The following is an 18,318-nucleotide window of genomic DNA, read 5'->3' as shown; positions in this document are numbered from 1 at the left end:
ACTCTGTCTTTTAAAACTGATCTATACACTTTTTATGATAATGAAATTAAGTGAGATGTACATGTAGTTTTGAACTCAATAAAAACAACAATGACTGGATTGTATATGTCACAAGAGCAAATGATTAATCTCCAAAGGGCAAAAATGCGATTCAAAAATTGTGATTAATTTTTATCTTAGCATATCTTGTAAATCATTCCTAAAAAATGGAGGGTGATTTAAGACTTTACGGCAATGAAGCCCAATAGTGATAAATCTTATCATTACTGAACATGCAATTATGTATAAAGTTTTCATTTTTTATGATAAGAAAATTCTTCCATGATTCAGGGTTGCTAACTGTTTTATCGGTGTAACAATTGGCCTACGAGACGAAGGCTCCTTAGCCAATTTAGTCTGATTAGCTTTGCTAGGAAGCCAAATACAGGCACACACCTTCCCACTTATATTTAGTCTCAGCTGAAAAAAATGTGATTGTTGGTGACAACTACTGTGACATGCAAGCCTGCTAGCAGGTGCTTGGAGCTCTGTGCCCACTTTCTGAAATGGCCACAAAGGAATATCTGTCAGACCTTGCTACTGGCAGCGCTATCCACACTCAACGCTGTGCGTGTGTGTGCGTGTGTGTATTTCGGAACTCAGGATAGGAAAAGTGTGTGTGATTGTGTGCAGGGAAGGTGAGAGGCACAGACAATGAAACGGTAAATACATGCAGTGTAGTCACACAGGAAGGAGGATTTTCTCACAGCTTCGGCTATACAGCTGCAAGTTGGAAACTGTAGACTTAAATTCTTAATATTCTCAAGAAAAATCCATTTCTGAGCATGTTGTCAAATACGGATGGAAGCGCCGTCTGTTTTGAGCAAAGATTGTATAAAATGCTTAAGCTCTGCGTTAGGCATTCACATGGAAATTTTATTGGCACTAGAGAGAAGTGTTCTTGGAATACTTTGCCGCATTTGGTACAAACAGGCAATCAAAGCATTACTGCAAAATGTTAAGGAGTGCAGCAGACTGCAGGAGAAGTACTAAGAACAGAATACTCTTTTTTCTTTCACAGGAATTTGTTGTTTCAGTAAATCTAAGAAGGACCCTGGGCCACGGACTGACCTCCCACCTTCTGAGAGGCAGTGAATTGTAAAACTACCAAACAGAGCGTCTTGGTGATACAGCCAAACTAGTAAGAAAAGTTGAATAGCAAACTCTTTATAACTTGGATTTGACACTATGCAGGTCTGAAGTCAGGACTCCTCTCCCATGGTCATAACTCATGGTAAAGCCCAAAATAAACTGATGAGAATCCCAGGTGGATGAACTATTGATAAACTCTATTGAAGCCTGGATGTAATGGAGTCACAGTGCCAGCCAAAGGATGGTAGCAACTTGAACTACAGACAGTATTTTAATGGACTCAATAACTTCCCTCAGTAATCAATAAAGTTTAATAATAAACTGTGTGTGCACATTAATAGACATTGGGTCATGAGGTGTGGTTGGTGGTGGTGAAAATGAGCGCAGGGACCCAGTTTGAGATGAAGATGATTAATTTAATGAAGGGAATAGCTCAAAAACAGTCCAGATCTCGGGCAGCACGGTAGAGCGGAAACACAGAGGCTCAGCACCGGTAGCAACTGAATTCAACAAAGACTCACACGACGAGGTAATGCCGACACAGGACTTACCAGTTCAACTGTGCCGGCAGACGAACTATCATAGATAAGGACCCGACAAGAGACAAAGACAACAGGTGGACTTAAATACACAGGGAGGGTAATCAGGGAATGAGACACACCTGGGAAGCAATCTACAGGGAAGACAGGACAGGAACAGGACTAATCACAGAAAACCTCAAAAATAACTGCACAGAAAACACAGAACCTAACACATTCTACATTTACTGTGGTAAACAAAAACTGTCCTAAGCTTATTTTATTCCAGCTATTTCAATCATTTGGATATTATGTATGTGATCAGTGTTAAGGGAGTCTTGTTGTCTTCCAGGAATGAAAGAAGCAAACATTATTATTTCAGTAATTTCAAAAAGTAAATAATAATGGTTTTTCTGCCTTGCTTTGTTGCTTAAAAAAATAATAAGCTCTCCCGAAAGGAAGGAAAAAAAATCACAAAGCAGATTGTTTCATAGTTCAAATGGAAATAGAAATGTCACTTGTAATGTGGAGGAGAGACTAACAGTGATTTTACATATGCATTGCTATGCTGGTTTTATCAGCACATGAGTTTTCTTAAAACTTTTAAGAGAAGTTCTTGGACTTCCATCATTTTTTCAGAGAAAGAGTTTGGTAGAATAAGTTTGATTCCTCTGGCATATCTGTGCTTTGGCTGAAGCCAGCAGACACCTGCGATCAATGAGGCTCGACGTTTGCAGCGAGGTGACCCAAAGCCCTCTATACAACTCACAAACTCAGCAGTTCTGGTTGCATTTTGAAAAGGCAAGGCTGATCCATCTCAGTAAGGCTCTCAGCTAGATTCCTTCAAGTGCCCAGCAGGGTCTGAACTAAGTCTACCTCCAAATTTGAACAACATAATCTTTAATGCAATACCCTCCCTCAGCTCCTTCTATTCATTTAAGACAGGACTCAGTCCACATTTCTAAACCTAATGTACTCTGGTATTATACACTGGTTAATCAGTGCCATTTTATTTGTTAATCATAAATATCTGTCTTCCTGCAGGTGATCAAATGCTAGTTCTATGATAACTCAAATTATTTGTGACTTCAAATTGTTCATGATTGGTCAAAAATATTATTTTCTTCTCTAAATTTACAGGAATCAACAATATAAATTAGTACATTACATACTTTGCTAGATACATGAATACATTCTTTAAAATTTATGCCATGCCTGCAATTGTCAACTTTTAACCAGGAAAAAAAAAAAAAAAAAATCCTCTGTGGGATTAAAAATTTCTTTCACAAGTGGCAGGAAAAAAATTACTAATAGTCACTTCCAAATATACATTTTCACTCATCAACAAGATGATCATTAAAAATTGAACTATCGTAAGTCAGTTTAAGCGCAATGACAAACAGACTGTGATTCTGTAAGGGTATTCAAAGTGTCCTTAAAATAATAAAGTGAGTCTAACTCCTTCAATTTAAGTTTGTTTTGAAGCCGATTCCATGCAGATGGTGCTGGAAAAATTAAAAACCTTTTTTTTTTTCCAAAGATTTTGTCAAAAAAGACAGTCAGTGAAAACAGACCTAATTTTGATGCGAAAAACAAACAGGTTTCTTAACTCACTTCTTGAGATACAGCTGTAGAAATAACCTTTGACCCTACAAACTTTAACTTTCAATAAAATTAAACCAATAAGTTCAACTAAAACAACTGAATCAAATTAAATGAACCTTTTGGAAATGTTAAAACAGATTGATTCACTAGCTTGAGCATCAAGTCAACAAATTTTGACAAAAGTAGTCAATAGTCTCCAGTGTCTCCTGCTTGGTAAACCTCAAGCCTAAATGGTCGCAGTTCCCACAAAATAGCATTTCTCAGAACAATCCATTTAGCAGGACAGTGAAAGTTGTTGGCAAACTCTCAAAAAATGTGCAGAATTTGATGCAATATTTCCTTGGTGGTATTCATTCTTATTAAGACACTGAAGTCCTTGTCTCAGTCACACAAGTGTAAGATTGACAACCAATTGACCAACTGACTGTGTGTGAGTCGGGGAACTGAGTTTGTGTGAGCTCTTGGCATCAATGTGGCACATTTGTTATTTGAAGATCAATGCCATGCTGCAGCTGGATGCTGTGATCTTGTATTCAGTATTTGGTGTCAGATCTGATAGAATTTACAAACTTTGGATGGAATTTCCTGAGGCTGGTGAAATCAAGCACAGAAGACAACACAGATGTGAATCAAATCGCTGTTGAGTCAAAGTTCTGTCTGTGGAAGCTGGATGGCACCTTTGGATGCTTCATGGTAAGCGTGCAGATCATGACATGTCTCTGGGTGTGATGGTGCAGGATGGCTCTCATTGTCTCATAAACAAAATAAACTTAGCTTTGACAAAAATTTTAATGCAGCAAGAAATTTGTTTGAGAATATTTAGGCAGTGGAAATCCAAAATCTGAAAGATCTGATACAGGACACTGTCCTTCAGGATCATAACACTCTCACTAAGGGAGACAAAATAGAACGCCATACCACTGTAAAACATGGCAGGCGGCTGGTGAGCAGCATGAGGGGAAGGTGCCAAGCTGTTGTACCTCTCCCCCTTAATACTTAGGTAAATTATTATTTTTTTTTGTTTGTTTTTTTTTTTTGGTGAGTGCAACATCTAAGCAGGAAAGTGGCTCAAAATGTAACTAAGCATTATTTTATGTTGCCCATTAGATTATATAAAATACAGGGCCAATAGTATTGTAAAAAATGGTGTGTTTACTTACTGAAATAACAGTTTTTGAGAGGAGGTAATATTATCATATACTAAGAAAAAGATAATTTGAAACATATGGTTTAACCTGGAAGGTATGGAAGGTGTAGAAAGTGTCTTTAAAAAAATAACAACTCTCTCACATGGTGCAATAGTTAATAGTAAAGTCATGGCAAGTTCTTTAAATGTCTACCTGCCTGAGTTTCACTTCAACCATTTCCCAGTTTACTCTGTTTTGAAAGCTCAATGTCATGGTTATGTGAGACCTGGTAGTAGCACAGTTACAGTCTTGGAGTTCTGCTTTTAAGACCAAAAAGCCTCATTTTTGTGCTTCTTTTTTGTTTTTCCTCTAGCAGAACATTTAAATTACCCATTTAGCCGATGCCATTCAAATAACAGTGAAATGTTTTGTTGGATGATCTGCGTTCATGAATATTAATGTCAGTCTTTTTGCTCTTAGTTAGTATAATTTAGATTGGTTTGTGTGTCTGTGAAATAAACTTGGGTTAAAAGGAGTCTTGTCTGAAGTAATGGCTCATTTTTGAGTCAGGCAGGATGAATTAAAAAGTGCAAAACATGCCTCCAAGCTATTTGAAATATGTTTTAATAATGCTTACATAAAAAAAGCTGGATTATAATTGTGTGTTAAATGCTGCTTTATGATTCCAGTGAGGATATCAGTTCAAGGTCAAATTCACAGTAAGGTTTCCTGATATGGAATGATGAGCGATGTATTATGTGTAAATTGTCCCACATAGAATGAAACATATCGATCTCTGAGTGTTGACACGTAGGTCTTTTGAGGACCCGGCTGCAATAGAAAGATTACTTTTTCATCTTCTCATTGATGTTTCATCATTATTGTACTTCCTCATTCCTGGCAAACTACCACACCCAACCGAATTATACTGTGATTGTCTATCCTCTCCCTGTTACAAATCAGCAAATGGGGCAGGAATCCTTTTAAAAGGAAGATGGATTGTAGATTTTTCTTTTTATTGGGAGATTTTTCTGGGTTCTTAATTGTGTTTTAGCCATCGTCCATGCAGTGAAGCTTGTTTGTGCTGTTATGTTTATGTGAAAAGATGTTTTAGCTACAATTTCGGCAGAATTATAATGTGAACCACACTTTCCTTACTGAAGTAAATGTGAGGATACATCACTGTGATTACGCACATGCAAATGAAAGGTTTGAAAGGCAGAATTTCTGTCTGATGGAAGGAAAGAAGAATACAATGGTGATTAAAGGTGTGACTATGAATTTAACTTGTCGTTTAACTGCTTGGCTGCAATTATGTTAACCATGGTAACTATATTAATGCAGAATGTTGAAAATGATTTATAAAACTTAATCAAAACCCCATGGAGATATGGAGCAATAAAATAGTGTGGTGCATAAGAAACAGGTTTTCTTCCATATTGTTGCTGCTAGTGGTGTGTGATAGAAGGTGTATTGACTTGCCAAGAATTCTTTGTTTTGCAGTGAAAGGGGGTGATCTATTGCAGATGCTCAGAGTCAGGTATTACTCAAATAACCTAATTAAAATAAAATATTCTGGTTTAAAATGCAGGCTGTGGCGCAGTTGGTAGCACTGTTGCCTTGCAGCAAGAATGTCTTGGGTTCCAATCCTGACCCAACGTCTCTGTGTGTGGGTTCTTTCCATGTATTCTGCCTTTCTCCCACAGTCCGAAACCATGATTGTCAAGTTGATTGATCTCTAATGTGTGCATCATTGTTATGTCTGTCTTTGTATTGCCCTGTGATGGACTGGTGACCAGTCTATGACCTGTCTGATTCACACAAAGTAGAACATGATTGTGAGCTGGAAGGAAAACTAAACAAGCCTTATTTATTTTTTTACCAATAAAGAATTCAAATAAAAAAAATCTGAGAAATGATCTCTTAATTCTCTCTTAATGCTGACAATGTGAAACAAAAGCAAGTGTAGTTGCATTCAAAAGTAAACATACTCAACTTAGTATGAATACAACTGTTGTGTGAAGGCCTCAAAGGAATATACAAGAACATAAGTTAACAAACAGCAACACGAAGAGAAGTCAGCAAAACAAAGAGGTCAGTGATAAGCTTGTGAAAAAGTTCAACATGTGATCAGATTTTAAAATCATATCAGAAGCGCCAATCTCAAGGAACATGGTCCAAGCAATTAAACAAAAAAATTAAAATAGTATGGAACAAATGCAAGGTGGTAAATGGCTCTACACCTTAAGTCAAAGTCCAGGCAAGCAGAGCAGTTATGAGCAAACCAGCCAAAAGGAACAGAGATCAACAGGTCAAGTGGGAGATTGTTGCAGTCAAAACAAGTATTAGTTGTGTACTCCACATATCTGGCCTTGTATAGCATTTTTTTCTGATGATTTAATAAGAAACATACTAGCTCAGTGTTGCTACAGTATTGTGACTGGCCACAGAAGGAATATGTCAACAACACTTTCTGTGACCTTTTCAGCTGAGTGTGAGGTGTAATGACCACACAAGGATGATCCTAAAAGGCTGTAGCTTAAATAAATTCATTAATGGATGTGTCTCATGCAGGGTAAAATTAGACCAAAACTGAACTTGCACAAACTGACATTGTACATCTCTGGATAGTCCAACTAAACAGGATTAAACATGGCGGCTTAATCCTGTTCAGTTGGGGAAGCTGGTAAGAATGGAGCTAAATAAGGGAATCCTGCATCCCGGTACAGTCTTCAATAGACTTAAAATTGGGGTGTAAGTTGACCTACCAGGAGGACCACACTAAAAAGGCCAGAGCTACATAGAGTCGTCTAGGTCCAAGCATATTCATGTAAGAATGACTCGGTCAAAGTCCAGATTTAAACCTAACAAATCTATTGATGCTTATCCCTTACATTAAGCTGAACTAGATCCATTTTGCAAAGAATGAGCAAAATGTTCAGGCTCTACATTTGGTTATGTCTGTTCTAGATTAGGAATAGACATAACCAAAAAAACTGCAGCTGCAATTTTGCCAAAAGGTCCTTAAAATTACTGACAGTCCTGAATGCAAATGAACACAAAAATATATATTTTTCATTCCACTTCACAGTAACGTGCTGGGTTATATTGGCATGTTACATATTATAAGAAATACCTTCAACTTTGTGGCAGTCCACTGACAAAACATGTAAAGGTTCTTCTCAACCTTCTCAAGCTGATGTACACCCGACAGTGGCTTATGCTTTTCCAGAATAGTTTATGGCTGATTCTGATCATGTGTGCTCAGCAAGAATGAGTGTCTGTGTCTTCTCAAATACACCAAATCTACTCTGCCACAAATACACCCTTTGTCCGTCTACCTGAACCAGCATGGAATTCTAACTGTCCTAACAGCATCCAGCCTAAACAATGTGAGTAGAGTGGCCAAATGGACATATAAAAAGGAGACATTAATGGACTGCGGAGTAGCATAAATCTTCAGGCAAAGCCTTTTATTCCATTGCTTTTGTTAGCAGGTCGATTCTGGAGGAAAAGGCGAAGACGCCCCAGGTGAGGTGTATCGCTAGTATCTAATTATACTGACTGTAAGTGCCTTTGACATTGCACATCCCAGTTGGAAAATGGGAAAATATGATTATTTTTCACTTTATATGAAGAACAGAGAAGGACGGTATGCTTTGTCTGTTTTAATGCTATCTGACATGACGTGCAAGCTTTATTAGATAGTAGAGCCAAACACCTCAGCCCATATATTTGACCAGAAATACATCAAACAAAAAAAAATATAACATGAACTATATGAGTTGCTTATCTCTAAAACTTAATATCACCAAGGAACAGAGCATAAAAGTCAGCCCACAAACATATCAATGTATAATATGATCCATAAGAAAGAAAATTACATTTTTCAAAAGCCAAATATCTAGGGTTGTAATCACTATGGACACACTTAAACATAAAGCTTTTTATTGCCATCCAGCTTCTCAGAAAATGCTTACAATAATTCATTTCTTATTTTGGAAGACAGGGACTGTGTCTTAAAAGATGTTATTTATTGAGCACAGCTGCAGATAAAAAACAATATCCCGCTGTTTTGTCTGTTTAGATTAAGCCTGTCATTCTGAAAGCTCTAACTTGATTGGCAATTTAATTAAGAAACAATATTTTTTGCTTTATATAAAACATAGTTTTCAGTGTAATTTTGCCATTTGAAACCTGCCTGTTTCCTGGTCCTCTTTTTGCTCTGTCATTAATCATACATCCTGTTCGCCTGCGCCTACTTATTGGTTGCTGCCTCTCACCTATGCCTCAGCCTGTTATAAGCTTTTTCCAGGCAGAAGTTGCCTGCCAGATTATTTTGAACCTCACAGCCTATAATTGTCAAGCATTTTCTCTTGCCTTGCACTGACCTCCTGCTCATGACCATTGGCTGTTCCCTGACCTCAACTAAGAACAAAGAATTGGATACCTCTGCCATTTTTGACTTTGACAAATCAAACCCGGACAAAGCAGGAAGGTGCTTATTTGGATTTACCCTGATGGATTTTATTTCACAGTGTTGTCTAACACCAGTAGTCAAATAAACCTTTGACATGTTACCCTGCGCCTGGTTGAATTATCAGGTTTTGTGATCTGGTAATTACATTTCTGGAGATTAACCTGCAGTGTCACGATCTGTTTTTTTGCCTCAGGTTAGGCAAGATCCCAGGTCAAGGTTATGCAAAGAAGCTCCAGAAACAATCCAACAGCTCACAGCAGGGTGTAAGATACTAATAAGAAAGGAATACATGGAATGCCATAACCAGGTGGCAGGAACAGTGTAAAAGTCCTGTGCTTGTATAGCACTTTATCAAGTCCAGAGAACCCCCCAAGCACTTCAGACTACATTCAGTCATTAACCCACTCAATCACTTGTTGCTGATTGGCCACAGCTGTGTGGCCAATCACCAAATCTTCACCAGTCTTCAAATACAAAGAGATTGGTCAGGGTTCAGACTAGGGCAGAGGTTCCCTTTCCATCAGAGCAACTATGCTAGACAGACAGTGAGAGGAATGATTTGAATCAAGACATACTCCAGTCTTTGAGCATGATTTAAAAATAAGCAGTGATTTAAAAATAAGCAGTGATTTAAAAATAAGCAGTGATTTAAAAATAAGCAGTGATTTAAAGATAAGCAGTGATTTAAAGATAAGCAGTGACAACACTTAAAAACGAATGTTCCCAGATGCACTCTAGCTAAACTGACTGATTCAGCTTGAACTATTTGGCAAATAAGACTGAGCAAAAATATCAGTCGGTACATTTGTAAAACTTGTAGCTGTAACAACACATGGTACTACAAATTATGACCTTTGGGAGCAGAAAGCATGTATAAACCTGACTTCTGATTGCATATGTTAAAAAAAGGAAAAGAAAAGTCGATATCATTTCCATCCCTTTGTGATTGTATGACAAAATTTGAATACTTTTCCAGGGCACTGTAATCTAGGGAGTCATACACTATGTGTCTTTAAAATACAAAATGTGGAAAATTTTGACTGTGGCAAAGCACAACTTATGTATTTTGTTTTTTCTTTTTTTGTTTTACGTTCTGGAGCCATCAGAGGCAATTACACTCAAATAATGACCGCTTGCAAAGAGCTAGACAAAATTGTAATGAGATGAGGTGAATGGTAAATGGCAGTTTAAACTTTGTCCTCATGAGTGACTCAACACTTCCACTCTGTGATTTTGCTGTGTCTCAAACGATGCAGAAAATTACTTCATCAGAGCTTTCATGTTAAATGCTTGTTTGTTAAAAAGTGCTGCTGTTTTAAATTGCATTCATAATGAGAAATGTGTTGTAACAGGTATGCCTTTTTCAGACTTTGATTTAAAATATAAAATCAGATATCTTCTATTCACTGATGTATTTTGAGGCGTTTTTTTTTTTTTTTTTTTTTTCAGACTTTGATTTAAAATATAAAATCAGATATCTTCTATTCACTGATGTGTTTTGAGTTTTTTTTTTTTTTCATTCATCATTCTTCTCATTTATACATCTATTAATTAAGGTTTTTCAATTTACATATTTCTGTGGGACCAATGTGATAATGAAAAATTCACAACAGTCATCTTCCAAGCCAGAAACCTTGGGGAAGTTTTCCCACAGAAACTGTTCGGAAATATTGGTGAAACTTTTTTCCATTAAATTATTTTCAGGTTATTGGATGAGGCAGGATAGAGCAGGTTCAATCACAGTCTTGAATTAACTTTAATCTAACAAAGCAGAAAAGCTGAGACACACAATAATGAGAAGCAACCATTATACGGCATCGCACCCAAGAATCTCTTATAGCTTCCAGTAAAATGGTAAATGGCCTGGACTTGTATAACCTTTTCTCTAATCCAGATGGCTCCAAAGCGCCTTACTCTACATTCAGTCATTCACCGATTCAAGCACATATTCACACGTTGATAGTGGTAAGATACTATGCGCATGCAGCACAGTGCATGAGCAACCTACATCCTTCTCCCTTTAACTACAAGCAAATGGGCCAGGCATTGAATTACGTAATTAATAAAAAAAAAAAAAAAAAGAAAGAAAACCTTCATTTGTAAGGCAAGGGAATAAAACTGAAGTTGATGAACAACTGTCACACCGTTAGGGGAAACAATTTAAGTTTTAGACCACCTCTGCTAGGTTAATTTGTCTCTCTAAATGACCATTAGGTATGATTGTTTGTCTGCATAGTTGCTTGTGTCCCTCTGTTGCATTGGGGTGGACTGACAACCTGCCCAGGTTATGCTCTTAATTAATTAGATAATTATTTATTTTGTTAGGGATTAGATCTAATACAGAGTTACTAAAGTTGATCGGAGACTCAACCACTGTCCATTCCAGTTAGCAAACACACTAATTAGGGTCAAAAAGCTATGATCAAGTGGACGCTCGCCGGTAGGGAAGCGAAATATAATATATGTGCAATTCTCTTTGTGAACATCCGCTTATTTAGAACAGCTAAGACACTACAAATTCACATTTAAATATCTTAATTAAATAGTACACAGCTTTAGTGTATGCCAAAATTCTCCTAAGGGGAGAAGCATTTCATAACAATAATGATACAATTTAATTGTATGATTAAACTCTAAATCACTTGGTTCCTATTCCTTTTCAGACATACTCATCAGTCTAGCCCCATCATCCATCATTTTCAAAATAACGTATGAATTAATTTGAAGAGAATGCAATTATTTTTTTCTTGTACCTCCAGGCATTAATTTTACCAACTGTCAGCAAGTTATTGGTTACTGTAAGCAGACTTTGAAATAATAATCTCTCAAGAAGAGAAAGGATGCAAATTGAACAGTTTTTAGCTGGAAGATGTGTCATGCCTGTGCTCAAGAGAAATCAAAAGCGCAGAGCCTGCAGGCTCTGAACTTCTGTGAAATCATATTTATCTGAAGAATAATTTACAGTAAAGTGCAACTGAAGGGAAAAAAAAAATCTGAATTGAAAACACTGAAGATGGCATTTTGAACACAGCGGTCACCATTTTTACCACTTTAAGGTAGAATCTGACACACAGCTCAGTGAAATGATCAGAACATCTTTCTGACAAATAAGGAGGAAATAAGGAGTAATAGGAAAGAGGGGCAGAAATATCATGGTGTGCACATCAACAGAACAGAACAAGCAGCTTGTTGATGATGAGTAAAAGTTATATGAATCTTATCTGGCAGCTATCTGATATGATCATTATAATCATCAGGGTCATCAGTGTAGGTTGGTGTTAAGGCTTACAGTTGAGAAATAAGTCAAAACGTAGATCTATAACTACTGACTCATGCTAAGCATAAGGATAATTCAATATAGTTTTATCTGGTTAAATTTTTCACTTGCTTAATTACATAGCTGCTAACATTCCCTGATATGTCAGTGTTTGCACGCTGGTGGTATGTAAATTAATCAGAGAATCAAGCCGCTGTTAACAGTCTGCTTGAAGCTCTGGTTTGAAAGGAGGTTAATGAGAGTGAAGAACTGTACAGTAAATGTGCCATAATAGCAGAAATGAAATATGTTGGAAAATTATAAATTTGCAGAGCTAGCAAGTCACCCTGCCATAAAAGGTACATTTAATTAGTTTATTTCTTGATCTGCTTCACAGTATGACACATTCAAATTACAGTTTGATTTGCTTCAAAATATAAATGCTACCTAAACATTAAAAAGGCAAGCTTGGTTTACTGTAAAATTGTATAGATATGATCGCTAAAAAAGGACATCCATCCCCTCACAGGTTGAAAACACTGACAACAACTTTTCCCTCTGAAAGTGTATGGCTAAGGTGAAGAGAAAAGTGGCTTCTGTCTTTATTTTGTTTGTTGTGTGCATATGTGTATACACACACACACATACTTACTGAGTACAGGGTTGTTTGGAACGTGGAAACATGTTTTATTTGCAGAACTTAGTGCACAAACTACATGACTCCAAGCCATCATTAAAATCAGTTACAATGACAATAGATGAAAAGAAATGGGCAGAAGTCATATTTTGTTTCAGTAATAATGAGGTATGTATCTCACTGTTCACTTAATTACTAACCAAAATGGTGAAACTCAAATCCTACTGCATGTTGCTCCAACCAGCCAACCTGCCACACAGCATGACATGTGACATCCTACCAGTACAATGTCATCTATATAACTTAACTGCATTCTCCCTGTATCAAATCTACTTCGAGTTAAACATTTTTGTCTCAAGTATCAGCCCAGTCTTCTTCAAAAATTCCTAAAAATCAAAAAGTAACTTTTCAAATGTTTTTTTGCTGTTGTTGAAGTAAAGATCACTGGTCACTCACTGGTGGAAAGCTGCAGACATCGGGTTAAAGAAGAGACTTTCCTTGTCATGTATTAGTTTTATTAAGCTTTTAATTAGCTGCTGTGAATTGTTATGGACAGGTTGCACAGCCAATAAATGGATGGTGGAGGGGAGATTTTTATGCACACAGAGGCAAACTCTAGACTTTTCCAGTCAAATGAATCTATTGTTCCGTGCATTGCTTATAACCTCCAGGTTTCTTTTCACTGAAAAAAATAATGAAATTGTTCGGTCAGTTTCATAATGTGCACTTTTTTCAGTTCTTGAGGACAATACAATAAAAACCTTTTCAGATGCTTCAAAATATCTTTGTTCACATTTTTTATCGGTTTCTCTTGATTTAAGCATTCTGAAAAGATACCACACGATGGGTTTTGTGTAAGTTACACCCCCAGTTAAAGCTGCACCGCTTTTCCATTGACCTGGTGTCATGACATCCTTTAGCTGCTTGAAAATGGCAAACAAAGGGGGAAGGAATTTGCTCAGTTTCCTATTTAAAGCAGACATTTATATATGAATCTCACTAACCAAAACATTTTTCCTTCAAATATAATATTTTTCCTGCTTCTTTAACAACCTTATTTGGTTTTTATGTCAAATTCTTCTCTTTCCCAACAGATTGTTGGAGAGGGGGGGGGGGGGGTGCCATTAGTTCTTAAGAAACCAGTATGAATAAACAATAAGTTTATTGTTGAATATTTCAAGCATGTTTGAATGAGCAGAATCCTGCTTTGTATTGTGAGCAGAATAATTTTGTTCAAGTATCATACATGGCTCTCACAAAAGCTGGAGTGATGAAGGCAAACACTGATACATGGATAGATCTCTCTGATGGCATAAAAAGCCAGCTGAACTGTGGGCATAGGGAGAAGCATAAAACAGAGTGGTTGTTGTTGGATTATCCTCTGAGAAGCTGAGTGTAAATGTGTTTGGCTTCTGAGGAAGCGAATAAGCAGGATTCTTTTGCACTTTCCAAACACCATCTTGGCTTGTTTCCTGTTGGCCGGCAACCAAACAGAAAATGATGTTGCTTTATCTTATGAAATGATCAGTGAGTTTGTTTGGTTCTTAAGGTTGAGCTCCTCTCTTTGAAAGCACACAAACACAAATCAACACCCACCAATCCTTTCAGCCTCAGAAGCAAGTGTGTTTTTTTTGTGTGTGTGTTTTTTCTTTTTTTGCTTTAACAGAGATTAATCACAGAAAACTTATCTGAAAAAACCCCTTTAATTTCAAAATGAATGACAAAGATAAAAGAGCAGTATGAGAAAGAATGTTTTAACAGCTTCATTCAGCCATTTTGCAAGATCTTTGTTTCCATACATCATGTTATATACACATTTAACATTACCTATTAAAGTGAGCTTGAAGGAGCACATTTATGTGAAAAGAGATTCATACAGTCACTGTGTTTGAGTCAAATATGAGGGCAATCAAATAGAACTACCTCCTCATCAATAAACCACAATTATCTCATTCATCTATCTCCAACTATGATGGATAGACATGGGCCAGTCTAATTAAAAGATGAATTATGGAATGGATTCAATTCATCACTATTCTGTCATTACCATTAAATTCACAGTCAGACCTGTCTTTCAGTATCTGGGTTGTACTGCTTTTCTGCAACTGTCAATCATGAATCAAAAAAAGAAATAGTCCCAGCAGGGAGCCTTATGTAGTTTATCTTGGCCATGCTGGTAGTAGAACAACTGTTCTCTGAGTATTCACGTCGAAATAGGTTTCATGTGTAATGATCCTCAGTGTATATGCCACTAAACCTACTTGACAGCAAAAATATGTCAAAACAATGTAAAGTCAAATGGAAATGTGGAAGTATCGAGTCTTACAGTCCTTCACAAACTGGAAATACTTGCCAATATAAAATGCATTGGGAAATCTGACTACAATTATGCACAAAAACAAACACATTTTCAGCAATGACTGTTCTACATTCAAGACCTAAGATATTTTTGCTTTTCACTCCCTTTTTATGTTGAGGTATTTTGGGACGAAAATGCCAATCAAAAGGCTAGAGAAAACAAGATCAGTCCGAAAATGCAAAACGAAACTTAAAGCTTCATTTTAATATTGTGAAACAGATTTTAGTGTGTGCCTGTGTGTCAGTTTATCCGTGACCAGGTGTCGTCATTCTCAAATGAAAATTTTACTATACAAAAATGCACAACGACAAAGGAGCCAGAGTGATTGAAAAAGCAATGCCTCAGGCTTAGTGTAGTTCTGTCACTGGGCCTGGTGAAAAGCTGATGTGTAGTGGGGAAAACCACTGCAGTGTTTCTTCTGCATGCCTCCCAGTGACGGTGGAAAAATTGTGGAAACCACATATATCCCTTTTTGCCTAAAAATTTACTTGAGGGAGTCATTTTTTAGGAAAAAAATTGAAAAAACAAACATTTAAAGGAAAAATGAAGATATTAACTATATTTCTCAGGATTTGAAATGTGGAAAAATAACCGACGTTACTTAAAATTAAAAGTTTGACAATATCTATTCCCTATGGATTTATGTGGAGAATAGCTAATACCTAAAATGTGGGTCATTAGCTCTAGCAACCAAGACTGTTGCCTAATTATATGTATGCATCAACAATCTTATCAGTGTCATTGATTAAAGCATATCTAATCAGCCTCAAATTTATCCAGCCTCTGCAACATACTCAGATATACAAGGAAATTTAATTTCACAATCATAATCTTAACACTTCAGTTATATTGTATCTGGCCACTAAAATAATCAACGATTATCTTAAAAATTAATCATGCAAATAGGTTTTGGTGTTTAATTAAGAAACAAGAACACAGCGTACCAGCATAAAATTTTACTACATAACTTGGCTTGAGTGAGGAATGTTGTAATGTTGTGAAAAACCTCACAAAGTCTGACAAACTGAGGAGAAAAAGTGGCTAATATTTGTTGAAAACAAGACAGGATCACAGACTACAGGGTGGAACTCGTTAGCTGAAAGTGAGGCCCCACACACCGAGTCCCTCATGAGACGTCCAAAGGCAGACTGAGTAGATAAAGTAGCAGCAGATTTTAAGCCTTGTGCTAAAGATTTGCAAGAACCTCAGTAATTGGCTGAAGTGTCAGCTGCTCAATTTCTAACTCTTGGTAAAGGTAAAACAATTTCTGATAAGAACTAATTAGTAAGCACAGTTGTAATCTTGCAGTTTTGCACAAAGGAGAAATATATTGCTTGATGTGTCAAAAATACATCTCCCTGATTCTCAGATTGTGAGATTATATAATGCAATTAATCTTGTAAGTATTTTTGGTTTTACATATAATGGATAAAAAAATTGTATTGTACAAATGTACTAAAAACATGAAATGCAAAGAAGACAATAAGAAATGTAGCCCATATGCAAAACTAACAAAACATTCAGATTAAGACATCAGTTGTTACATCAGTTGTTTTATTCTAAAATTTGCGTGGATTCCCCTGGATTTGCAGGGTTTAATGTTTTCTTTAAATAATACAATATATTTTTTTGTAAAGCTGGTGATGTGTGGACCTAGATGTGCACGTTCTCTGACAAGAATTACTCACTTGTCTTATAGATCATTTTAAAGCATTTACTACTGTTGTGGAATAATTGTGCAGAAAATTGCATTAATCAGTTTAATTTGACTATAGTTAACATGCTTCTTCTCTAAATTGGTAGTTGAAGAGAATTTGCAGTTTTTCCTGTCCTAGGTCTTCTATGATATAATGGCATTGCAGAAATATCAAATTGGCATGAGCGAGCTTGTCAGAGTCCTGTTATCTTTTGCTCAGTTTCTATGGTCCGTTGGGCAGATTGATCCTCTTTCAACTAGAAGCTTTGATTCCTTCCCTTTGGGCAAAAGTGTAACTCTGCAGTCCCGTTTTATATTAATGCGTGTTGTTCGAGATAAAAAAAAATAGAAAAAAGTGGTCCAAATGCAGATATAAGGAAGAAAAATATAATAAAAACTGAAATGCCACTTTTTTAAAAATAACAACCGCATCATAATAAGCTTTTCAGGACCAGAAAAGATTATATAAGGCTGCAAGCTAAATAACACACTTTTAAAAATAAATCTGCTACCCGAATAACTCAATTGTTTCTTCTGTAAACAGAGATGTAATTGTTATGCGTTGTCTTCGTTTTATAGACAAAAAATATATTAAAATATGATTTAATGGAATTATTATCGAGTCGAAAATGCCACTCATTTACAGTCAATCAATCAAGTTTTCAGTCAATCATTTCAGCCGCAAGGCAGTTCAAGGTGCTTATATAATACTCTTACTTGAAATCAAAGTGCATAACAAAATTTAATTGCTTTAATTTAAAACTGGGAAAAAAAATATAATAGCATGTGGTTGTTGCAGAAATACTAATATAACTTACACCATCTATAAGATTTCACCAAAGTAGAAAAAAAACAACCTACAAAAGTCAATAGACTAAAGCAGTGCTGCCCAAAGTCGTTCCACAAGGGCCAGCATCCTTCATGTTTTAGTTCTCTCCCTGGTGGCAGTAACAACCTTTTCAGTGTGTCAATGTTCTTCTTCAGCCTTCGAATGAGCCACCATTTGATCCAGGTGCGTTAAACCAGGGAGAGACCTAAAACATGCAGGATGCCGGGCCTCCAGGACCGACTTTGGACACCACTGGGCTAAAGCAACTAATCCAAAAAATAGAATACATATTTAAAATTGTATTTATATAGAATAACACGGATATAGATGCAGATATTGAGTGAGTAGATATCTTTGTCAGCTGGATAAAAGACTTGCTGCTCTGTTAGCCAGATGCAGTCTCTAAACTGCGTCATGTTCAAAGTTATCAATATAAAAAAAGAGAAAAAAAAAAAACACTTGGGAAAATAGAGGTGACCCAAAAACCTATGTATGGTATTAATATGCATGAATATATGCAATATATGTCTGCATGGTTGTTTTACTTTTTAATAGAATTCACTGATGTCCAAATATACACTAGCTGATTTTGAACAAAGTAAATCATATCCGCAGTTCCCTAGCTCTTACATTTTTGCAGTAGCATGCCATACAGGCCTCACGAGATCCATCTGAAGTGC

This window comes from Poecilia formosa, unplaced genomic scaffold (assembly GCF_000485575.1).
Source record: "Poecilia formosa unplaced genomic scaffold, Poecilia_formosa-5.1.2 Scaffold116, whole genome shotgun sequence".
Lineage (NCBI taxonomy): Eukaryota > Metazoa > Chordata > Actinopteri > Cyprinodontiformes > Poeciliidae > Poecilia > Poecilia formosa.
The sequence above is the reverse complement of the archived record's forward strand: the minus strand, read 5'-3'. Positions refer to the sequence as shown.